Source organism: Alligator mississippiensis, chromosome 3, assembly GCF_030867095.1.
Source record: "Alligator mississippiensis isolate rAllMis1 chromosome 3, rAllMis1, whole genome shotgun sequence".
Taxonomy (NCBI): Eukaryota; Metazoa; Chordata; order Crocodylia; family Alligatoridae; genus Alligator; species Alligator mississippiensis.
In genome coordinates, this window is record NC_081826.1 from 252031328 (window position 1) to 252057507 (window position 26180).

Here is a 26180-nt window from a genome sequence, read left to right on the forward strand (position 1 = left end):
AATTTCTGTTTTAGATGGATTAGAGAGGATCACACAGTTTTGGGAGGAAAAAACCCCAAATCAATAGTTAACAAGCATAGTGGGTGTAGAGATGCCAGCAGGTGTGGTTAGGCCCAATTAGGTGGTCACATGACTGCAAGGGGCCCCTTGGATTGGATGAGTGCTGGGCAGCTAGGGTATAAACCCAGACCCTAGGAGCTGAGCTGGCAGTTACATCCAGGAAGCCAGTGGAGCAACATCACACATCCTGAGGAGAACATCTCCTGGAGCATCTGGAGGTTAGGGTAGGAACTATGGGGATGGAGGAGGTTCCTGTGCATCCTGGGTAAGATCTGCAACTACACCCTGCTGAGGCTGCCTGTGGAAGGGCAATCTTCAGGAAATGCCACACCTGTGCCTTCCCAATAAAAGGTGAGGTTGGGGCATTGTAAAGCCTCAGCCTCTTTTGCCTTGTGGGTACCCTGTGGAGGGGAAAGGCTAGGGGAGCACTGTGGTGGAGCACCTTTGAGGGTGCTCGCCACTTGGGGGCTCCCACCAGCTCTGGTTGGAGCCTGCTTTGGAGGAGCAGCAGGGGAAACCCCCTAGGTACCATTTAAAGGGGGAAGGTGTGTGCAGGGCATGTTGGTGCCTGCCACTTTAAGACCAGAGCTAAGCAGCCAGCAGGTGCTTGATTAAGGCAGCCATTTTAGATCTCTGGCTGCCTATATAAAGAGCTCAGTTCCCTGCTGGCTGGGAAAGTAGCAACATCGCCTGGCTGTGAGGCTCCATAACAACCTGGAGGTAAGGGAGAAGCTGTAGGGGATGGATTGAAGGCTCCTGGTCCTGGGCATGACCTAAAACTGCACCCTGCCAGGAGTGGGTGGCCTGGTGAGTGGCCTGGTGGGGCTCTTAGTGGTGCGGTAGCCCCCAGGAAATGCCAGGCCAGTTATCACCCTGGTGAAAGGTGGGTAAGGGTGCCTTAACCCTAGCTCTCACCTTAGGGTGGGTTTGCGAGACACTGGAGGTAGTTGGGGACCAGGCATGGCTGCAGCCACCTAAGCCCTGTGGGGTGCAAGACCCCAAAGAGGAAGAGTTGGGGCCAGGCATGGCTATGGCCACCTCAGCCCACTGGGGAGTAAAGCCCTGTGGCCCCAAGTGAGGGGGCGGTGTGAAGCCCCAAGTGAGAGGGCGGTGTGGAGCCCCAAGTGAAGGGGGAAGAGATAAGGAGCCCCAAGTGAAGGGGGCGGTGTGGAGCCCCAGGTGAAGGGGGTGGAGATCTAGAGCCCCAAGTGAGGGGGCTGTGTGGAGCCCCGAGTGAGGGGAGTAGGCCCAGGTAGGTCTTCGGACACCTGAGGCTGAAGTTTGGGCCAGAGGCCAAGTAAAGGGGGCTCAGCCCAAGAGAAAGAGTGGAGAGTCCTGACCCTGGTAAGTCTTCCACTGCTGGGAGGCCAAATGTGGTCAAAAGTAAGAACTTAAGTAGCAACACAACCTGCTGCTCCAGGGGGGAGTGAGAGTCCCCTGTGAGACCCTGGAGCACCAGTCGTGGTGTGAGGTACCCCACCTCCCACATCCAGGAAGGTGGACCTGAGAGAGTGTGTGAGGCTAGTGAGAGAGGTAGAGTACCCCCTCCTCAAGTCAATTCTGGGGCCAGGACCAGGAAGGTCAAAAGGGCCAGGGGCCCACCACAAGGGGTGCCCAGAGCTGAGGGTCTGGGGTCCCACCTGGCCTTAGAGGTGAGGCCAGGGCCTGTGTGCCCAAAGGTCCTGGGAGGACCACGCCCAAGAGGGGAGCTAGCTACGGGGAGCTCGGCAGCCCGAATGATGATGGAATAGACCGCTTGAGTGGAGGGATCAAACGGGGGTCCTGATAGCAGGATTCTGGAGCCCAGTGTGGGGCTGGTGTGATTAACAGCTGGATGCCATCTGCGAGGCATGGGCTGCAGTGTAGAGGAGGTATGGAGCTGCAGATAGTGCCCCCTGGCATCGGGGCATAAAATAGGCAGCCTCCTGCTTTCTTAACATCCTAATTAATAAGAACAAGGCATGGCAAGTGAGTCAGGTGGGAGGTATGCCCATAGGCAAGTGGGGAACCTAGCACTGTGGCTAGGTGGGGAGCCCCACTTTGCCACAAGCACACCCCGACAGAAAAGCACAGGGTCCAGGACTATTGAGTGGTGGGGGCCTGAGGCAGGGGCCAAGGCCCACTGAGTGGGGCCTGAGGCCCAAGGGGCATAAGGCCCAGTGGCTTCAGTGAGGGGTGGAGCAGTGACCCCAAGAGTCAGAGAGGCCAAAGCATGTGTGAGGACATCTGAGGCCCAGTGTGGGCCAGACACCAAGTGTAGCCCAGTTAAGGGGCCGGGAAGTTGGAAGTGATTTTTAGACGCTATCTGCAAGGCATGGGACCACAGTATAAGGGAAGGTTAGGAGCCGTGTTTTTCACCCTTGGCATCAGGGCAACCAAATGGGCAGCCTCCTGCATATAAACACCTATTTTTTGGAAATGTCAAAGGTGTGGCAGGTAAGGCAGGGCAGACTACCCTAGACAGATGGGTGGGCTGATGTCATGAGCGACCTGAAAAGAGCCCCCTGTCACAGTGGGAATAAACTATTAAATAGGAATGATGTCTTATTAAACAGTTCAGTGAAATCCTGACTAAAATGTTAGTTAACAAAAACATAGAAAATTGCTACAATGATAATTAGTTGATTTGGTGTCACTATGTAACACAATTATTTGGGAAATAATCTCCTATGAATGGAATAATAGATAAACAACATTTCTCTCTAATCCCCAGGCAGAAATAAAGATATCTACTATGAATGCTGCCATGATTATAATCAGAAACTGACATGAGAACTCAAATGTTTTTACCAGAGATCAGTTCAGCCAAACAAATCGATCTTTTCTCAAATCTCTAATAAAACATTTTGGAGTATCAGGATTATCTCGGTAACTAAAAAAACTGAGATTAAAGTGCTGTATAAAACCTTGGCACTAATACAATCCTTAAACTATTTCAAAATGCCAGACTGCTAACTGGATTTCTCACACTGTTAACACAATGGAGTTATCTCCACCCATTTTATAAATAGAGGTTTCTAGCCACATTTTTCAGAAATAGTATGTAATTACAATTTTTAAACACTTAACGAATTTTTACACATGCCACTGATGCAGCCCCAGGCGTTTTAATTAGTGAGCTGCACTAATTAAAAGCACCCATGTGCCACATGTATCAATGTAGCAGTGTGCCTCTGCACTGAGAAAATGGTTACGCTGTGCTTTGAACTAAAACATAGTAAACGTGTTTTAGTTTAAAGCACAGCACCGCCATTTTCTCAGCATGGAGGTGTGCTGCACAGTTGATACACATGATGCGCAAGGCTTCCAGAGCATGTCAATTTACATGCTCCAGCAGACTTGATTAATTGAGTCTGCTCCAACCTGCTGGATTTCAGGTGCATCAGAGCAGGCTACTTGCACGTGTGTAAGTGCCCCTAGAACCTGGTTTTCAGGTGTCACTTCTGTGGGAGTTGCAGGTGTTCTGACATTTCTGAAAACTAGGCACAAGGTTGGATTCAGAGAACAGTTACAAATATTTTGCCTCTACTGTTTGCTAAGGGCCACATCAGGAGAAAATAATAGAATCAAGAATAGAACTTAGTAGTTCCTGGTACCTAGGTGGATGCCTGGTGTTCTAGGTCAAGCTTTCTGATTCCAGAACCCACTCTAGCACTGGAAGCAGAAGCACTAGCGTACCATTGCAAAGGGTGTGTTTTCGCACCTTTTCCACCTATGAGTTAAAAGTACCTGAAATCTTGGCAATTTGAAACTCAGGACATTTCCCATATTGTTTTGCAAACCAGAGAGGTTTGGATAGTTCAGTAAAGCTGGCTTTGCTTGGTGAGTTTCAATGATTTGTATTATTTCTGTATCTGCTGTTAAGTTTTCTGTAGTGATTATTTGTGTTCCTGACCTACCTACAACGTTCATTTAGGATTGGAGGCCTTTGGTGCCAAGTTTGTAAGAATACAAAGGAAAGCATGGGTGCAGATCTTCTCTGCTGATGCAACTTGCTGTGGTCCCCTTTTATTGCAGTGGAGTTATGAAAATATACAACAGTAGAAGACCAGCTCTAGGGTCCTAGCACTGAAGAGCAACCCCATATAGTACTTGTACTGATAACTGATTAAAAGACCAGTAGTGAGCATGATATTATTTGAAAAATGAGAAAAAAATATAATGAGTAAAGGATGCTTCTTGTTTCTCTTAGGAAACCTTGAGCAACATGAAGCTACAGACCTGGAAAATATTGGTTGCTTTTTTAGAGTTGCTTGAAATCAGTTATTTTAAATTTATAGGGCCAAATTTAGTCCTGATGTAAGTGAAAGGAGATGTTTAACACATTTGATTTATGCTTTTTTCATACAACCTAATTTTGGCTCTAATCTATCGTAGTTTATCCAATATTTAATAGAAACAAAATGTTACAATTTCAGAGCACAGTTGCCACATGATTGTAAGCATTATTACTGGCAAGGTTAATTCAATATTCTCTAACATGCAAGAAGGCAATATTAATTTTTCTGGGTTTTTTTCTTCATATAGATATTTTTCTTTGAGTTGAAAGCTGTTCTATGCAAAAATGTCCAGCTAGGTGGAAATACTTAGTTGTTTATTGTTATGTAGTGAGGCATACAAGTGACTTTTCAGGAATTCTTCACCGAAATATTCTGTGTGTGTCAAGAAAAAAAATCAATACTTTTGCTATATATTGAAAATATTTCAGTAATTCTTATGCTCCCAAATACTGGGGTTTTTTTAATTTTCTTATTCACTTTTACTGCTTCTTGCTGTACCACATATTAAGTTTGGTAGGAGTGATTTTATTTCAGTATTTTGCTGGTTTTGTAGCAGATTCATGACACATCTTAATTAACATATGTGCTGAGGAACGTGTTAAAGATGGATTATGATGGGTTCAATATACTTCATATAAAGTGGAATATTTTACATGTCCATGTGGCAGGGCACCTTTGGGTGCCTGCCACTTTAAGGGCAGAGTCAGGCAGCTACCAGGTGCTTGATGGGGGGCAGTCATTTTGAGATCAGGAGATATAAAGGCTGCAGTTTGCTGCTGCCAGCCCAGGCAGAAACATTGCCTGACTGAGCTCATGGAACATCTAGCGGTAAGAGCAGGAGGCTCTTGGTCCTGGGCATAACCTAAAACTGCATCCAGCCGGGGATTGGTGGTGTGGTGGGGCTCCTAGTGATGTGGGAGCCCCCAGGAAATGCCAGGCCAGTTACCTCCCCGGTGAAAGGTGAGGAGGGGTGCCTTAACCCCAGCCCCCATCTTTGGGTGGGCTTTGGAGGCAGTTGTGGGAGTAGTGAGGCCAGGCATGGCAAGCAGAGTGCCACCTGAGCCCAGCAGGGATGCAAGACCCCAGAGGCGGTAGCGTGGAGAGCATAGTTGTGTGGCCCCACACAGAGTAGGGCAAAATGGGAGTAGGTCTGAAGGGCAGTCCCAGGGGTGCATTGAGTAGGGCCGTACTGGAAGTAAGCCTGAAGGGCAGCGCAAGGGCCAGCCCCATGAGTAATTGATCATGAAGATGAGACGACCTCAGGGTAGGTTGTGGTGTAAAGGGGGTATAGTAGGAACCCTATGTGTGGTGAAGAGGCCAAGGCATGGTCATGGATGCCTGAGGCCATAGTTAGGCTAGAGGTCAAATAGGGGGGTTAAGCCAGAGAGTTAGGGGTGAGTCCTGACCCTGCTAACTCCTCTGCTGCACGGAGGCTGAGAGTGGGATGAAAGAAAGACCTAAAGGGCAAGTACAATGACCTGCTGCTCCATGGAGAAAGTTAAAGTCCCTCTGAGACCCTGGAGCACTAGTCATGATGTAGGTTATGATTGCATCATGTGGATGCCATCTGCGAGGCATGGGTTGCTGTGTAGGGAAGGTTCGCAGCTGCAAATAGTGCCCCCTGGCATCAGGGCTCGGTATGGGCAGCCTCCCACATTATACCACCAGTTTATGGGAACAGCAAAGTTGTGGCAGGCAAGACTGGGTGGACTGCCCCATAGAGACAGGTGGGCGGGTTGGCATGAGACCCGGCCCGGAATGGTGCCCCCTGTCACAGTCCAGGTCTTTCCTCTGAAGTCCTTGCGTCACAAACATTAGCAACCTAAGCCTCTCCATTTTCTGCATGTGCCTTCTGCCTAACTTCAGGCTAACATGGCTCACTACCTCTCTCTGCATTTTCTGCACATGGGGAAACTGAGTTGCAGACCCGCCACAGGATTTGTTCAGCTACCCCACAGAAATTCTACCTTAGCTCTAGAAAATGAAACCACTTCTCCTTATTCCCCTTCCTATGGGACAGCGCTTGACTAGTGGACCCTGCAAATACACAATGAGGAGGAGGGACTTCGTATTCTTTGGTTTCTTTGTTCTTTTCTTGTAATGAACTTGGCTTCTAGCTAGCCTATTTGGTATTAAAGCATTTATCATATGTACTGTAACAGGATTTCCTTTTATAATTCCCCATTAATTGAACTCTTTACTTCTACTATAAAAGAAGCCATGGCATGGAGAAACATTAGCATTTAACAGGGCTAGATTCAATATAAATTGAATTTTGGATTAAAACAATGAAATGCTTTAATTTGGATTGAAGTGCATTTAAGTATGTCTGAGTGAGAAATGACTCATGTCATCTAGGAGGGAGTGATATATGAGCAAGTGAAGTCATATTTTGACAATGGGTCACGAGGAAATAGTTATAATGGCCCCAGAAGGAATGTATCGGAGATGTCAGAGCTACATGTCAAGGATTTATGAGTTTTGGTTTTTTTTATATCAACAACAAAGAAAAATATAAATAGACAAGGTAAGTGGTTGGGGGAGCACTGAGATCTGCTGTGAATAAATTAGTATATTTTAGCCAGTCCCCTTCTCCCACCCCAAAAATGTAAGGGATGATTTATATTGCCCTCTGTAAATTTAAGTGGTTCTCTTTCCTTAGATATGCACAGTCACTGTGACGTGTTTGTTTATTTTACCCAAAGTAAGCTACATATGAATGTAGCTTACTTTTGGGTAAAATAAATTAAAATAGTCAACTGTAATGCCAATGTTGACACTGTTAACACATGTGCCCACTGTTAATTTGAATAGGCATATTATAATTAGTAGGGTTGGATTGTTGTTGTAGCCATGATAGTACAGGAAATAACAACAGCTATTGCCAGAAAAGAGTTTACTTCTTGCATGTCATAATTAGGCATTCTGTTTTTTAGAATGAATTTGAGGATTTAAAACTGGTGTTTTTGTTTTGTTTTGTTCTTCCCCATTCCACCTATAATCATTTAGTGTTGACAAAACCAATAGAATGGAGATGCATTTCCCATCCTTATGCCAAGGATAGCTTTATCTTCAGCATAAGGCCCAATCAAAAAATTTCCATCTAAACTGTTTATTAATAGAAAATTGGGTTTTTGACTAAAAATTAGGTGTAAGAAATGTCCATTTTCCACAGAAAATTTGATTTTTCATCAAAACTCTGAATACCCCAAAACAGACTCATTTCCCCTCAATCATATATCTTGGATAAAAACTTAAATGGTTTGATTCTGAAATGTTACCTTGGAATCTTTAGGACTCATTACCCAATTAGCTCATGCTCCCATTCCTTTGTCTAGCCCAAAATCATTAGCAAAACTACACTCGCATAAAATATCAATTTTTTTCCTCTCAGAGTAGTTAATAAAGCAAATATTTCCTTTTGTCAAATGGGTGAGTTCCCCAACTAAGGACTGTAAACCAGGCCCTGTGTGTGCAGTTTCTATAGTGACTAAAGCAACTCCTTTTCCTTTCCTATTTATTAGAATCATTCTTGTGTTTTAACAAAATCAGAGTCCCTTTCTCTCAGGGCCCTGAACAACAGGACAAACCCAGTTCCCAGTAGAAATGCAGAAGAACATTATATAAGATGATATCCAGGTGGTTATTTACATGACTCGCTTTAGTGCTAGTAAGAAACATGCAAAATCCTTTTTCCTATCCCAAGATAGGAAAGATAAGGCACATAAATAAGGCCCATTTTTAAGTAGTCCCCACAGTCAGTTTAAAATCCATGAGCCTGAATCTCTGCCCATATAAGAGTAACTTCCTTGACTTCAGATAAGTTATTCTTAATTTACCCCATGAAAGAACAACCAAGACACACTCCCGGATTTAATACAGTTTATGTAAAATGCCTACGAACCAACATATATTGTAGACACTTGCAACATTTTGCTTTCAAGGAGGGCAGTCCTTAGATATAGTGCTATAATGTGAAATCCCACTGCTCAGATATTGTGTGGCTTACAAGCTCAGTTAGAAGAATAACTGACTTCACTACAATGTTTGCCATGCATGTTAAATGCTGGTTCTTTTAAGCTATTTGGTCTAATGATTTTCAGATTGCATTCTGCATGGTTACACAAAGAGGAAACACAAGATATATTTACAATGTCAAGAAAGACAACATTTTCCCCAGACTTTCATCTTGTTTGCTCCCTTAAAAGTACTGAAAATGAATTGAAAGAATTTCCTGGGGAAAACACTGAAACAGTTAGATAAAATAGAAGGAAATGACAGTGAAATAGAATCACAGCACTGTTGGACGTGACTATGGGTGGGATACCTGAAATTATGAAATAGAGAACTAAAAGCCAGAGTTTTTAATAGTTGTTTTATGATATTACATTATTAATTACTGGTATACCACAGTACATGCACCATTGAAAAATAAACAAATGAACAGGTCTTTGACCAAAGTTTTTCTGTCCAGAGATAAAAGGGTATTTGTACCTGACAAAGGGTATTTGTACCTGAAAGCTTGCAAAGAAGAATTTTTCCAACTATTTGAGTTGGTCTAATAAAAGATGTCGGATTTACCCAAAGAATCTTGTCTGCCTATGTCCTTAGACCAACACAGCTACAATCTACAACCTCAGAGAAAACACCACTTTTTTTAGAAGGTGGGAACTAGAATTGGATGGGAGAAAATGTTAGAACAGGTTTTCATGGGAACACCTGTTCCAATAAAACATTTTTTACACAATATTATTGATTTCAATGGAAACCCCACCAACATATTTTGAAACAAATCATATTTTTTTTCAAAAAAGTTTAAACTTTGACTTTGAAATGTCAAAATTGTATTTTTATTGATTTTTTTTTTTCTTTTGGTTTTACTATTTTATGTTCGTCTGTCGCATAGTACAATCTAATATATTTCTTTTTAACACATTTCAGGATATTTGCTACTTGGTACTAATTGATTGCTCTTCTCCTCTTTTACAGATCAACGTGTCTTCCAGTGTTTGTAATGAAATGGCTTGACACTACATTGAAATGGCAGATTATATTATTGTACCACAAATGAGAGATGTTGACTCAAGAAGTGTTTCTAGATCAAAGTGTGAAGAGCACAAATTCCAGAAGAGCACAAATGTAAGATATATACTTTGACCCAGAAAGGAAATTTCAAAACCATACTGTTACAGATACTCCTAATGATTTTAAAAATAAAAAAATGGAATATGATTTAATTAGGAAAATAATAATAGCAATAACAATATAATAAGAATGATACCCATAAGAATTTAAGTTTGTAATTAAAAAAAAAAAAACCTTTTAAATTCTAACAGAAATTTTCTAAACAGTTTTGCAAATTTTGTGATGGGGGAAATTTTAAAATATTTGGTTTCTTATAAGTTAAAATGAAAACACATTTCCAAACAGTAAAATTTCCCATGAAGCAGAAAATTTAAATTTTAAACAGCTCTGTTAGGAAGAGACTGGATGGTTTTCATGAGCTATCTCAGCCGGTGCTTGAACCTGATTAATAGAATGCCTTGCTATGAGAAGAAAACAAATTACAGTTTATGTAAGGCATAGGATCATAGGAAAGTAGAGCTGGAAGAGACCTCGCAAGGTTGTCTAGTCCAGTTTAGTGGCCACTGTTGCTAAGAGCATATTTGGCTTGGACTTAAGCTGCAAAACAGAATGATATAATAATAACTTTCAGAAGAATATATGTCTTTCTGATCATGTCAGTATATATTAATATTGGACTGACTGTTACTTCATTTTTATGGAAATCACAAAAGGAGTTGTGGAGATGCAGTTAAATCTTACAGCTACACAGGGACACTCAGGGAAAATTAGTCTGAATTAACTATTAAAGTGGACTACTAAGGCTGTTTTTAACTGGTGTGTGGGAACTCTCATACAGAATTAAAATGGCTGATAACTGGAACAACAGAAGTCACCATCCAAATCACAGACCAGCGTGACAAAGTTTGAGTAGAAACTAAGCCATATGAGCTAATAGGTTTCCCTGGGAACCCACTACAAATTCAGGGGCTGGATACTAACTGGATTATAGTGTTTTTGTGTTTCTGAATAAGAGAGTGAAGCAGAAAGCTAGTAGGAAAGGAGCCAAGACGTTCTGTGGAAGCCAGGGAAACACTGATAGTCTGGCCCTGGGAATAAGCCAAGAAAGAGATTTTTATTTAGATGGAGTGCAAGCTGAGCACGTTTGAATTTCTGAGCAAGGAAACTCTCCTATTTGCTCCTAGTATGCTCAGAGAAGCAGGATTTTGTGTATACCCTTTGTAAATAACCATGATTGAACCCATGACATACCCAACTCTTCGACTGGAGCTTCTTGTGGGCCAAGGTGCCAATATCTAAACTAAAATTCCGCAAGCACACAAATATTTACTGTGTAGTTACTAAATATGTATCTTGACTAGTTCAACTGTTTATCTCCTGATGTGCAGATCTGAGTGAGTATTCATCAGAAGGTACAAAATGAGTTGATGGAAACATTTAAAACTTTCTCTCTCTACATACAGTACATTTATGTAGGTCTTGTTTTCATCAAGTTTATTGTGAATTTGCTTTTCCCACTGATTATTCCATAGAGTGCCTCCCAAGAAAGAACCTGTTAGTCTTTCAAAAGGGATGGTTTTGCTATCATTTCATGACAGATGTTATAAGCACCATAAGGATAGAATTAGATTCTATTTACCAAGAGCTTTCTTTTTAATATCAGTTTTCAGTATATAAATCCTGATCTGTAGCTGGTTCATGTCGACAGTTCCTTTTGCATGCATCAGCTGAGGACCTGGTTCTTGATCCTGTCTTGGGCAGGGGCTTGACTAAATGGCCTGTGGAAGTACCTTCCAGACCTACTTTATGATTCTTTGAATGCTGTTTGGGATTAGTGCTAAGTCTACCATAAAACAAAAACAACACTAATAACTGGTGATGTGCTGGAAGGATGTGGGAAGGAATTATTGGGAACTGGAGTTAGAAATGCCACCACCATCATGATGTGGGTTTGAATGAAATGCTGCCCATTGAGAAGCTTACTTATATGAATATTGCTAATTATCCCAGCCCCACTTAATCTTTATCCCTTTCTTCATACACTGACTCCCGTACACCACATTTTTGGATTGGAATGCTGCTATTTTTTTTCTAATTTCTCTAAAAAATGATATTAGATCTTAGTAATCCTCTTGATTTTCATATTTCACAAATTGAAACTGCCCCATCATTCAGGAGTGGAGTGTAAGCCACTTTGTCAAGTACATCTGCAATAAGATGCGTTGTAAAACAGTTATAGCAATTAGATGATGAGGTTTTGTTTAAACAGAAAAATAAATGCATAGGCGCCCACTTCCTTGCTCCCTCCACTCTGAGAATCTCCCTTCCCTTAAGACAGGGGAGTTATCCTAGGCCAAGGATATCTGGAAGCTACTTGTTAAATATAACAAGTATATCTGGAAGTTACTTGAAAAGGGGCTATATTACCCTATGTCCTGTCATAGAATCATAGAAAGTTAGGGCTGGAAGAGACTTCAGGAGGTCATCTAGTCCAATCCCTTGCTCAAACCAGGACCATCTCCAACTAGATCATCCCAGTGAAAGCTTTGTCTAGCCAGGTTTTGAAAACCTCTAAGGATGGAGAGTCCACAAGCTCTCTAAGTAACTTGTTCCAGTGTTTTACTACCCTCCTAGTGAGAAAATTCTTCCTAATATTTAACCTAAACTTCCCTTGCTGCAACTTGAAACCATAGCTCCTTGTTCTGTCATCTGCCACTACTGAGAACAGCTTAGCTCCATCTTCTTTTGAACCCCTTTTCAGGTAGTTAAAGGCTGCTATTAAATCCCCTCTCAGTCTCCTCTTCTCTAGACTAAATAAGGCCAGTTCCCTCAGTCTTTCTTCATAAGTCATATCCCACAGACCTCTCACCAATTTTATTGCTCTCCACTGGACTCTCCAACTTGTCCGTATCCTTGCTAGGGGGGGGGGGAGGGGGCAGGCAAATCTGAATGCAGTACTGCAAGTGTGGCTTCACCAGGGCTGAATAGAGGGGAGTAATCATGTCCCTTGACCTACTGGCAACACAGCTATCAATCCAGCCCAGTATGCTGTTAGCTTTTTTGGCAACAGGGCATATTGCTGGCTTATATTAAGTTTATTGTCCACTGTAACCCCTGGGTCCTTTTCTGCAGAGCTGCTGCTCAGCCAGTCATCCTCCAGGTTGTACTGGTACATGGGATTGTTCCATCCTAAGTGCAGGACTTTGCACTTGTCCTTGTTGAACCTCATGAGGTTCGTTTTGGCCCAGTCCTCCAATGTGTCTAGGTCACTCTGAATCTTAGCCTGACTCTCCAGTGTATCTATTATTCCTCCCAGCTTCATGTCATCTGCAGACTTGCTGAGGATGCACTCTATGCCATCTTTCAGGTCACTGATGAAGACATTGAACACAACCAGGCCCAGAACCAATCCCTGGGGCACTCCATTTGATACCGCTAACAACTCAACATCGAGTCATTTATTACTGCACTCTGAGTCTGATGCTCCAGCCAGTTTTCTATCCACCTTACAGTCCATTCATCCAGCCTGTACTTCCTTAGCTTGCCTGCAAGAATGCTGTGGGAGGACTGTATTAAAAGGTTTGTTAAAATCAAGATACACCACATCCACCAGTGTCCCAGCATCCACAGAGCCAGTCATCTTGTCATAGAAGACAATCAAGTTGGTCAGGCATGACTTGCCCTTGGTGAATCCATGCTGACTGTTCTTAATCACCTTCTTCTCCTCCAAGTGCTTAGCAGTGGATTCCTTGACGACCTGCTCCATGATTTTTCCAGGGAGTGAAGTGAAGCTGAGTGATTTGTAGTTCCCTGGATCCTCCTTTTTCCCTTTCTTAAATATGGGCACTATGTGCCCTTTTCCAATCATCCAGGACCTCTTCTGATCGCCATGACTTTTCAAAGACGATGGCCAATGGCTCTGTAATCGTATCAGCCAACTCCCTCAGCACCCTCAGGTGCATTCTGTCCAGCCCTATGGACTTGTACACATCTATCTATTCTAGGTAGTCCCTAACCTGTTCTTTCTACTCACCTCCACCCCAAACTGTGCTGCCCAGTGCAATAGTCTGGGAGCTGACCTCGCCTATGAAGACTGACCTCTTGGGTACAGTCTTTTCTAATGTAGCTAGCATTTTAAATATCAAGATTAGTAATGATAAATCATATAGTAGCATCTAGAGGGCCAATTTAAATGAGGCAAATCCTGAAGAAGCATATAACACAGATGAGCATACAGGTGCCCTTTGTGGTCTCCTAATTCTGATGCTACTTTAAACTGAAGCCAGTTAGAGCAAATTAAAGGCTGCTGTGATAGCTGCCAGCAACTCCCAGGGCTTGTTAGAGCAGCTAGCAATCCCTACACCAGAAAGGAGCCCTGGACTTAGAGTTGGGTTGGTACAGGAGCAATGACAGCAATTTATGCTGCCAGAAGCTCATCCAGTGCATGATACATCTTCAAGGGGCTAGATCTGTCAATTCTGAGGATGTTTTCTGCTGCTAGAGCAGTACAAATCAGTTGAAATGCAGCCCAGAATCAGAGCCCATGTCTTTATATAGTCAAATGGTCCTTTCTCAAGCTTGGTGACTTTGACCATGCAAATTCTTGTTCAGAGAGAAGGAAGTTTGCATGTCAGGAAAATTGCTTCCTATTGCAGTGTGAATAACCCAACTGGTAGCAAGTTGGCCGTTTGCCATTCAAAATTGAACAACAAATGTTTAAGCATGTCAGATTTGTTCTCTGCTGGGTTAATATTTTCTAGCCACACACTAGAACAACAGTGTTCTTAGATCATAATCAGTTCAGCTGTGGGACAAGGAATAAGAAGAAGAGGAAGTTTGCCTGTCAGAAAACTTGTTTATCTTCCACTGTAAATAGCCAACTGGCAGCTGGTTAGCGATTCAGAGTTTAAAGGTCTAGGGACACCTGTGAGGTGCATCCCTTCCTTAGTTAGGGAAGGCATATGGGATAGACAGCAGCCTGCACTGATAGCACAAGACCAGTCTTGCATTTTGGGGGACTAATGGTTATTGCCAACTAACTTTATTGAACTATAAGTCCTGGGTATATTTCTTTCTTGGAGGGCATATAGCCATGATGACACTTTAGTTTTCAGCAGATGACACAAATCCTGCCCTTATTTTGAGGGTCCAGTCCAATGCCCACTGTAGAAACTAGAAAGGTGCATATTGTCTCCAGTGGGTGCCAGATCATGTTCCTTGTGTTCTTACGTGCGTCATGACCAGGGATCCGGGTTTTATGTTCACTGTGGTAAAACACAGATTTTCTCCTTTCAAGGAGAAAAGGGTGGGAAATGGTGGGTTTCCCCTTGCAGGCTGGTAGAGTTCCAGCCTGAAAGGGGCTGGGGGAGTGGGAGGAAGGTGATGAGGCAGGGGGCACCATGTGCACATGCACACATATACATACATATGGCCGCCAGGCACCCTGGAGAGCAGCTCCCTGGAGGTAAGTTTAGCATGGGGGAAGGGTTGGGGGGAATTGAGGCCCCCATAGTGGGGGAGGGAAGGAGGGAGTTGGGCAGGGCTGGGGCTGAGGATGCTGCCCAGCCTGGGCAATGTGGGGGGCTTGGGGCCCAAGGCCAGAATGTGCAGTCACAGGGCTCGGGCAAGGAGCAGGATGGAGCTGACAGATGGTTCATTGGTGGGGGACTGGTTCCCCACCACTGCGTGCACTCCCAGGGGGATATGGGGGACACATGCCCCCCAGATTTGCACAGAGCAGGTGCAAGCTTTCCAATGCAGGCTCGGGCTCCCTGCCCTGCTGGACCCCTTGGGGGCCTCCATGGCCCGGTGGGCAGGACCCATTGCGGCAGGGCAAAGTGGGACTGTATGGGAAAGCTTGATGCTGCTGCTATGAATCTAATGCTGCAATGGCAAGCTTCCCCCTGCCCACCTGGTATCAGCAGGGGTGGCGGCATAAAGGGTGACTTGCCATGGTGCTGCGGGATTCATGGTAGCAGTGCCCAGCCCTGCTCTGTCCTGCCATACCAGATCCTGCCCACTGGGCCATGGAGGCCTGAGGGGAGGGCAGCAGGGCAGGGAGTCCCTAGCCTGCAGCCCACACCCACCCCATGTTACACAAATTGCCAATTGCTCAAATCATGAGCGAGACTTTATAAAGGGGGATAAGGCAAGTTGCCACGTTTATTGATTATATGAGTTAGACATAGAGGTTCAGACACACCATTTATACAAACACACAAATCATCATACACATCATTACACACAAGCATACACATACACAAAACAACCATTTCATCCACACATACACCAGATATAGTTACCAGCAAGAGTTGCTCAATATCAGCCCAGGGTAGCCAATGCGGGCTTATTGAGTAGATGGTGATGATTTGAAGATAGCAGATTTAAAGATAACAGCGGGAGTGGGGAGAACAGATACATCTGTGCACTTGAGAAAGAGACTCATTCAACTTGGCATTTTCAAAGTGTGCTTTTATAGGGATTGGCATCCTTTGTTTCAGTGCTTTGGGGCATTTCTATACCCAGCTTCTGTTTTTGTGGTTGTTATTTTGTCTTCAGCTTATCTTAGCCTTGAAGTGTTCTTGTTGCCCATCTGGCAGAATTTCTTCTTCTGTTATCTTCTTTGTGCCCTTGAGCTTCAAAGGGATTCTTCAGCCATTTGTTAGTTAGTTACTGGCTGGTAACTTACATTTGGTGCCTTGTTGCTTACATAAACAGTTAAATTTTCTTTTCCCATCTCTATGCAATTCTCTCACCATTCACCCTTTTACACACAATCATACATAAAGTCTAGGCAGAGTTCATTCACTTATGTCAAGCAGAAGGATACAAAATGGAGTTTTCAAGTTGCTTACAGGATGAAACTAACATGGTTATGTTTTACTATTATTACACTTTATGTTAACATCAGCTACATTAGTTCAGTTCATGTTACACCCACACACAAATCAGGGGAGCACATGTCTCCCATGCCTCACCCTGAGAGTACACACAGCAGTGGGGAACCAGTCCCCCTTACCCTAACCTGAAGTGGGCAGCCACATCCTCCCCCACAATGGGCTCCACTCCAGCCATGCTGCTCATGGGAGATGGGGAGCCATGTTCCACTCTGTTGCAGCAGCCACTGACTCCCACATGTGGCATCCAAAGCTTGTCCACTACTGCAGGAGGTGGGGGCTGCAGACCTGGGTCCCTGGCTCCATAGCCCTGGGAGCTGGGGGCTCCCTCCAGCAGGTTTGTGGGGTGGGGGGCTGTTGGTAGGGAGAGAGGGGCACCAGCAGTGCCCAGGGGGCTGTGGGTGGGGAGTGAGGGACAATGACATTGGCAGAGCATCAGCATATCAGGGCTGCTCAAAACCACAAAGCAGTGGGGGGGACAACTGCAACTAGACCCCTGTCCTGGTGAACAAAGAGGGTGGGAGAGCTCTGATTTTCCATGATCAAAACCCCAAATTCAAACACCAAAATGTATAGATAGTTAGACTTTATTTTATTTTATGACTGAGGCACTGGTAGGCTTCAAATTGTAAATATATCAAGAAAACCCTGTTCAACTGATATATAGCGATGTGTCATTTTAATCATGGAAAAATGTGGATTTTGCTGCTTTTTAAATCATAGAATTTGCAATTTTTAAACAAAGAAAACCAGGATCCCTGATCATAACTATGTCTAATAAGTAATAACCATGAAGAAAAGAAAAGGAGGAGTTTATCCTGGGTATTGTCATTCAAAAATGGTAAAGTTTATCTCAGGTAACTGGAGGTATTATGCAGTGGTGAATGAATGAAAGGAACTGGAGTAAAAACTGTTCTTTCAATATTGAAGGTGTAATTAGTTCTGGAATCTATAGGATATTTGAAGCTGCTATTACTCTACTGGATAGCAAACTGGGCTCCAAGAGTAGCACAGCCTGGGAATTATTGCCTACTCTTTCTAATGGTATTCTTGGTCTGATCTTGCTTTTCAGATTTTGATCCTGTAGCAAGCCTAGGCCTCAAGACACTTAGGGTACAGCTACACAAGATGTGTTAATGTACATTAGCCTAATTTGTGCAGTACAGATGCACATCTACACATGTGTGCCCTTACTCCACAGTAAAAATGGCTAATCATGACAAAACTTGATGCCTGCAAATGTAGGTAATGTGCAGTAACACACATGTAGACATGACCCTAGTCTAACTTTAGTGCTGGGTCTGCCCAGCCACTAGGGGGCCGGCCTGAGCCCAGCCCCAGGGCTTCTGGCTGGCCACCTCTCCTGCTCCAGGGCTGGGTTGCTCTCTGCCAGGCCCTAGCTGCAGGGTAGAAAAGCCTGCAGCCATTTTGTGCCCTGGGCCACACACACCTCTGCTGAGCACGCCTGAGCGCTGTCCAGGGCTGACCATACAGGGACACCGTGTGGGGGCCCAGAGAGCTGGCACAGGATGAGACTGTCATTCTCCCTGTCTAGTCCCAGCCCCATCTGTGTGTGCACACCTGTGCTGACTGCCCAAGCCCCCAACTGGACCTGGGAGGAGATTGGTGACCTCATGGCGCTCTGGAGCCATGCTGACGTACAAAGGAAGTCCGTGCAGGGCAGGTGCATGAACGCCCACATTTATGAGGCCCTGTCAGGCAGGTCGTGGAAGCAAGGGCACTCACAGTCAGCGCGGTAGTGCTACATGAAGGTCAAGGCTTGCAGATGCAGTGGTTGGCTGTGACTGACTAGAATTATTGGTCCAATCATGCCTGGAAGACCATGGCCTTTATGTGGGAGCTGACCTTCATTTTGGTGCCCCAGGACCCAGACTGCACCCCTGTGAGTGGCACCAGCAGGGGCAGCCTGCCCAAGCTCCCACCCTGCCCTGACCCCTCGGTGGTGACACCTCTCCAGAGGAGAGGCCCTCAGGCCTTTAGTGCCCTGTTCCACCTTTCTCCCCAGCTGCTGCATCCATTGACAGCTCAGGGAGCCCTGGCCAGTGGCCACCTCACCCTCAGTGCAGCCCCAGACCCCACCACCATGAGCCCCGCCACAATGTCACTGCTGGCCAACAGCAGTACCAGCTCCTCTCTGGGGGGGGGCACTGCACGCCATGGGCACTGGGCATAGGCAGTTGTCCATGCCAACAGGCAGGCCTGTGCTGAGCCTCCAGCCTTGCCAGCTCTGGACACATGGTAAGTCCTGCAGTGGCAGAGGATCCTCCCAGTCCCCACCCCTGCCTCTGGCCCTAGCCCCTGCCCCTGATCCCTGCCTCACCTGGCCACACTCCCTTGACCTGGGTGGTCTTCCCCTAGTGTTCAGAGAGGCAGGACACAGTTCAGTACTTTATTGAGCAGCCCAGGTCCCACATCTGGGTGGGTATGGGTCTCTCACATCCTGAGGAAGGCATTGATACCAGCAGTGATGTCCTCCTCGGCAGCAGGAGTATTTAGCGCTGCCACAGGTAGCCTCCAGGCCATGGTGGAGGTTGCGGGGCAGCCCGGGCTTGCCTCCCATTCTGCAGGGCACCGGGAGGATCAGCAGCAGCAGGAGGGTGTAGCGGCTCAGGCACCCCTCCGCCTGCACAGATAGCTCATCGTGCACTGCCTGGGGCACATGCAGCAGGGGCAAGCTTGGGGTGCAGCAGCAGCATTGGTGGGGGGCAGGGTGCCTCCCTGGAGAGACTCCCTGTGGGGAGGGTGGGAATGTGGCCACCCCCTTGCCCCTTTTGTCTGATAGTTCATGGCTACAGCTGAAGTCAGTGGGAGCCTGGCATTAAATATATAAGGTGTTGTATAATACTAAGTACCCTGAAAAAGTCTTTGGGTTCTCAAATTGGGTACCCAAAATTAGTCCCATTGACCTTAATTTCTTGGTGTCTCAATGCCCCACTGTAAAATGGGGAATAATAACATTCCCTGGCTTCCTGAGGTGCTGTGAAAGGAATTTGTGAAACGTCTAGATGCTATGGTAATGTGTGCTGTGGAAGAGTCCACAAGGACTCTAACTTGTGTACAGGACCTCCACCTGACACAGGAGGTGTATGGTCCCACTAGGGGGAATGCCATACTGGATCTGGTATTGGCAACGGGAGATGACATGATAGGGGACCTCCAAATCGGTAGCTATCTGGGAGACAGTGATCACCTTATGATAGAATTCAACATAAGACGGCGAGTGGGTAAGGTAACTAGTAGGGTGAAAGTGCTAGACTTTAGGAAAGCTGATCTCAATGCACTCAGGCGATTAGTCAAGGAAGCACTGCAGAGTAGGAGTTTTGATGGGATGGGTGCCCAAGAAGGGTGGCTGTGCCTAAAGGAAACGATCCTTTGGGCACAAAGCAAGACAATCCCCGAGCGAGGCAAAAGAGGGAAAAGGGCCAGGAGGCTTCCATGGCTGACCAGAGAAATCCAGGGCAGCCTAAGGGCCAAAAGGGGAGCACATAAAAAGTGGAAACAGGGTGAGATCACTAAAGATGAATATACCTCCTCTGCTCATGCTTGTAGGGAGGCAGTTAGACGGGCCAAAGCTACCATGGAGCTGAGGATGGCAACCCAAGTAAAGGACAACAAGAAATTGTTTTTTAGATACATAGGGAGTAAAAGGAAGGCCCAGGGAGGAATAGGACCCCTGCTAAATGGGCAGAAGCAATTGGTGACAGATAGAGGGGACAAGGCTGAACTCCTCAACGAGTTCTTTGCCTCAGTGTTCCTAAGCGAGGGGCACGACAAGTCTCTCACTGGGGTTGTAGAGAGGCAGCAGCAAGGCGCCAGACTTCCATGCGTAGATCCTGAGGTGGTGCAGAGTCACTTGGAAGAACTGGATGCCTTTAAGTCGGCAGGCCCGGATGGGCTCCATCCCAGGGTGCTGAAGGCACTGGCCGATGTCATTGCAGAGCCACTGGCGGGAATATTCGAATGCTCGTGGTGCACAGGCCAAGTCCCGGAGGACTGGAAAAGGGCTAACGTGGTCCCCATTTTCAAAAAGGGGAGGAAGGAGGACCCGGGCAACTATAGGCCGGTCAGTCTCACCTCCATCCTTGGTAAAGTATTTGAAAAAATTATCAAGGCTCACATTTGTGAGAGCCCGGCAGGACAAATTATGCTGAGGGGAAACCAGCATGGGTTTGTGGCGGGCAGATCGTGCCTGACCAACCTAGTCTCTTTCTATGACCAGGTTACGAAACGCCTGGACACAGGAGGAGGGGTGGATGTTGTATACCTGGACTTCAGGAAGGCCTTCAATACGGTATCCCACCCCATACTGGTGAACAAATTAAGAGGCTGTGATGTGGATGACTGCACAGTCCGGTGGGTGGCGAATTGGCTAGAGGGTCGCACCCAAAGAGTCGTGGTAGATGGGTCGGTCTCGACCTGGAAGGGTGTGGGCAGTGGGGTCCCGCAGGGTTCGGTCCTTGGACCGATACTCTTTAATGTCTTCATCAGTGACTTGGATGTGGGAGTGAAATGTACTCTGTCCAAGTTTGCAGATGACACAAAGCTATGGGGAGAAGTGGACACGCCGGAGGGCAGGGAACAGCTGCAGGCAGACCTGGATAGGTTGGACAAGTGGGCAGAAAACAACAGGATGCAGTTCAACAAGGAGAAATGCAAAGTGCTGCACCTAGGGAGGAAAAATGTCCAGCACACCTACAGCCTAGGGAATGACCTGCTGGGTGGCACGGAGGTGGAAAGGGATCTTGGAGTCCTAGTGGACTCCAAGTTGAACATGAGCCGGCAGTGTGACGAAGCCATCAGAAAAGCCAATGGCACTTTATCGTGCATCAGCAGATGCATGACGAATAGGTCCAGGGAGGTGATACTTCCCCTCTATAGGGCGTTGGTCAGACCGCAGTTGGAGTACTGCGTGCAATTCTGGGCGCCACACTTCAAGAAGGATGCGGATAACCTGGAGAGAGTACAGCGAAGGGCAACTCGTATGGTCAAGGGCCTGCAGACCAAGCCCTACGAGGAGAGACTAGAGAAACTGGACCTTTTCAGCCTCCACAAGAGAAGGTTGAGAGGCGACCTTGTGGCTGCCTATAAGTTCATCACGGGGGCACAGAAGGGAATTGGTGAGGATTTATTCACCAAGGCGCCCCCGGGGGTTACAAGAAACAATGGCCACAAGCTAGCAGAGAGCAGATTCAGACTGGACATTAGGAAGAACTTCTTCACAGTTCGAGTGGCCAAGGTCTGGAACGGGCTCCCAAGGGAGGTGGTGCTCTCCCCTACCCTGGGGGTCTTCAAGAGGAGGTTAGACGAGTATCTAGCTGGGGTCATTTAGACCCAGCACTCTTTCCTGCTTATGCAGGGGGTCGGACTTGATGATCTATTGAGGTCCCTTCCGACCCTAACATCTATGAATCTATAAGGGAAATCAGTAATTCTGTCTTGAGAGCAGGATTTGAATAGAAAACAATACATGTTGCCAAACATTGAAGAATGAGAAGGAAAACGATGAATAGCTGTTCACCAAAGGCATGGCTCCAGTGCCGGCTTAACTCAGGTGATCAGAACCCTGGTCTGAGCTCCAGAGTTAATTGCAAAAGCCATATCTGAACTGCTGTCTCCCTGAAACTCACTGGAACTGTATTTAGCTGTAGATATTGCAAAAACATCACTGTGGATACACCATGGCTCTTTGTGCTGCAGTAATCTGTGTGAGTCTCCCAGCTCATTTCTGTCTCAGTCCTGTCCCTTTTCCCCCCTGGCTCCTCATTCCAGTTCCATTCCCCTCTTGAAGACAATCCCAGTCTCTGCTCTCAGGTTTCTTATGCTAGTCTTTGTTTCTATCCTCAGTAGGAGGATTATAGATTCCTATCCCAGTTCCAGTGATTCACTCCCAATCCCCATCACCTTAATCAGCCATTCCCAATTCCCCTTCTTCTGGCTTCTCATCTCATCCAGCTCTCACCACCCTTATCTACAATCTAAACATCCTCTATTGCAGCTTAAAACCATTCATCCTGGTTCCCTATGGACACAGAGGAAAGCCCATCTCCATTCTCTCTATATTGCACTTCAGGTATTTTAAGACTGTTATGAAATTCCCCACCCTCAATATTCTCCTCTCTGGACTAAATAACCTTCTTTGAATGTGGGGCCCAAAACTGGACACAGTACTTCAGGTGAAGCCTCACCAGTGCTGAATAAAGAGGAAGAATCGCTTCCCTTGATTTGCAACTGACACTCCTGCTAATACAACCCAGTATAGTTGTTGGCCTTTTTTTGCAACAAGAGTGCACTGTTGCTCATATTCAGTTTATGGTCTAGTATAGCCCTAGGTCCTTCTCTGCAGTACTGCAGCATAGTCACTCATTCCCCAGTCTGTATTTGTGCATACAATTATTCTGTTCCCAAGCACAGGACTTTACATTTGTCCTTGCTGAATTTAGCCAGATTGCTTGTGGATCATTGCTCCAGGCTATTCAGGTCATTCTGGGTCCTAGCCCTACCCTTCAGAGTGTCTGCAGCTCCACCCAACTTGATATCAACCACAATTTTTTTAAGCATGAGCTTAATCCCATCATCCAAAACATTAATTAAGATATTAAACAATAAAGGACCCAGGACAGACCTCTGCAGAACCTGTAACAGGAAATCCTTGTCCTGTTACTAGGGAAAGTCTGTGGGGCAAACAAAATCTGCAAAGGCCCTTTAAAAGTAGCATTTCTGTAACCAGAAGAGATAAGAGTTCAGGAAAAGAAAATATAGCTCCAGGGACAGACAATAATACGATTAGGGAGAAGCCCCAGCAAGCAGCAAAGGGAAAAGAGACAGGGTACCTACAATCACCAGCAACCCTGCCACAGGTGGGTTGGAACTAATCAGCGACTGCAGGCCAAGGGAGACAGCTGGTAGGACTGCACAGAATAATGAGAAACCCTTCTACTCAGACTGAAAGGTTTGCCCTCAGGCCAGAGGCATTCCCTCTAGCCCTGGCTAGGGAAGGATGAAAAGCTCGCAGGAAGGCTATCATGGCATTTAGTGTCCCAGTAAGGGGAACCATGATGAACAAGGGTGAAGAAGCCTTTTCTAAATGTGGTGAGTTGATGCAGAGGTGTGAAGATTTGAGTTTGGATTGGGGTTTATTTTGTGTGTACCTGAAAGGGCTGTGTTGTGTTGTGATTCTGAGGGTAACTACTAGAGGAGTGGGGGCAGCTGTGTGAGAGGCTTGGAGGCTGCATCGCAGGTGCTTTAAAGCATCCTGTGAGGTTAATCCTTTTTAGGCCAGAACATCAAAAGAAAGAGGGAAAAGTTAACTTGGTGAGGGCCAAGGGAAGATTGTGCTACTGACCAATAAGGCCAGCAGACACATAGAGGATAGAACCTAATCCTCAGGGTTTAAAGCCCTAGCAGAGTGGCTGCTGCTGAAGAGCCAAAGCTAAAATTTGGGGCCATGGCGGAAGGCTGCAGTCAGAATAAATAGTCCAAAACCACAAGGGTCAAAGCCTAGACAGATGTGACTCATTGGGATAGGCAGCTCTATGGAGAAATGTTGGCAGAGGGATATCTGCAAGGCAGGGTATGGCTATGGAGGAGACCACAATTAAAAACCTTAAAGCAATTTAAGATCATTTTGGTCCATAGCTGAAGTATGTCAAGTTTTGTCAAGCTTGATTGAACTTTACCATTCTAGTAAAGGAAGCCCAGATCAAGGTAACACTGCAAAGCACCCTTCCAGGACTCTGGGAGCCTCCCACAGAGATACTTGATACATCAAGGCATACTAGGTGAGACAATGGGTAGCAGTATGGAGGAGTGGGAGTGGGGCAGGCTAGTCTGTCGGTTAGGGGTGCTGCTGTTGCCCATCAGAGCTAGCTTGCCACAGGACCCCATTGGACATCTCCTCCCAACTGGACATTGAGCCATTGGTGACTGCTTGTTGAGCACATTAAACAATTATTTCAGTACCTGCTGGAACTTCTATTTCATGTTAGCTGGGGGAACCTTGCAATAATGCAGGAATCAACTACATTGAAATAGAATTGAGCTTTTTCTTTCTAATCACTGCTCTAGGACTAGTATTCAGGGGGAAAATATTTTCAGAAATAATCCCAAAAGTATTCATGCTATCTTGCCAAAGATTTAGCCATGGAAGGCTATGAAGTGTAGGACATGCATTTTGTTATAACTCTGTTTTATCAGATACTATATGCTTTAGAACACCACACTCATATTTTTCCTCAAAATCAGTCCTCCAACACTGGGTTGTGTATCTTAAATGGAAAAGCTGATTTTTCTTTTCTGGAATAAATGCATGGAGAGGCTGTACTCCAATAGCTGCCACTTCTTATGACTTAACAAGCATCAGGGGGAGAAGATCTAGAGAACTCTCACTGCCTCAGTCTAAGGCATTTGTAGTGCCTGTTGGCTGAGCACTATAGCTTGTGCCTGAAGCAGTAATTCAGCTGGTTCAGGGCAAGTGAGCTACTGTATGCAGGCTGTAGTATCTTGATGAGGCTTCTGGTGTGGTGAAAAAATGCTTTATTATTTATAGAATTTTAGTTGCATCAAAAACTATTTACAGAAAAGAAGTAATAGTCTTTCTGCTCTCATTGCAAGGGTCTGGGGCTTAGCCTTGTTACTGTACTGCCATGCCAGGAAGTTCCTGCTGCATCACCTAGATTGTCTGCTGAGTTGCCATGCTTCCTGGACACCATGTTTCTTTAAAGACTTACTCTGTTACAGAGTTGACCATGACTCTGGAAAAAAGTTTCTACATTCTGCCTTTCCCCCCCCCCAAAAGTTTAGTGTCTTATTTGGGGGTGGATGGTATGTAAGAAAATATGGTACTTTAGATCATAGGGGGAAAACACATGGATTGGCATACATGAAACATTAGCTCTCTCATCTAGGGAAATTGGTCTGATATCTATTTTAGCCCTATGTTCTGGGCCCAAAGATTCACCTTTGTCTGAGCTGCCCATAGAAAAATGCTGCTTTTCTCTTCACCTATTTTCTTTTTTTTTTTTTCCTTTTTTGGGGGGGAGGAGGGGTGATAAATGCAATTACTGATGTCCATCTTTGATAGCTCTACAATCCAGTTCTCAGAATTTTCTGTATGGAGTAATTTAGATAGAGACTGCAAATCTGATAATAGGGTTTCATTCTTCCATGTTATGATAGATGTGCATCTTCCCTGCATTTTACCCCCATAAGAAATAGTACTCTCTCACCTTGGATAGTAAGAAAAAGTTCTAATCAGTGCCAGATATGGATATATACATCCATGCTTATTATATGGTAACACCTGCATTTTGAAGACAACAGTAATTATCAAATTCTGCTTGGAGTTTGGACCAAAAAAGCATGAGCCATGTTACTTTATATGCTTTGCCTTCTCTTCTATCCTTTCTTGTAGTTTGTTGTTCTCTTGATTTTATGAAAGTCTCTTGTTTGCTGGTATGGGTGGGCAGGTGAGTGGGGGTGTCTGTGTGTGCATGTCCTTCATCATGGCCAAAGGTCGGTGAACTAAACAGTAAAATAAAGCAGGGGTAGATCCAGGAGGGAGTGCACTGGGGTAGTTGCACCCTCTCTCCTTTGATTCCAGGTCCACCCAAAGTTTAAAACTAAACTGCCAGGCAGTGGCAGCAGCACTTCTAGACAGGCATCTGAGGGAGTCAGTTGAATTCAATTGACTTAACAGACAGCAGAATTATAGAACAAAGGATAGTATGATTAGTACGGCTGTGCGAAGCTTCAGTCCCTGATTCGATTCAGCGGAGGTTTGGCCTGATTCAGTGGCCAAATCTCTGAATCCAAATTGAATCGGAGAACCCTTTAATCTCTC

The 26180-nt window shown here is 45.4% G+C and overlaps 1 long non-coding RNA gene across 4 annotated transcripts in view; it reads left to right on the top strand.

Moving 5' to 3' along the window:
* The first annotated feature begins 220 nt into the window (after positions 1-220).
* The window catches only part of LOC106738548 (uncharacterized), a 57193-nt gene continuing 31233 nt past the window's right edge, over positions 221-26180 (top strand). For 3 of the 4 annotated variants that reach the window (XR_002088910.2, XR_009461108.1, XR_002088908.2), the window contains exons 1-2: positions 221-411; positions 9330-9479. This is a non-coding gene — a long non-coding RNA (uncharacterized LOC106738548). The remainder of the gene's footprint in view (positions 412-9329; positions 9480-26180) is intronic. The other variant, XR_009461107.1, reaches the window with a different exon arrangement.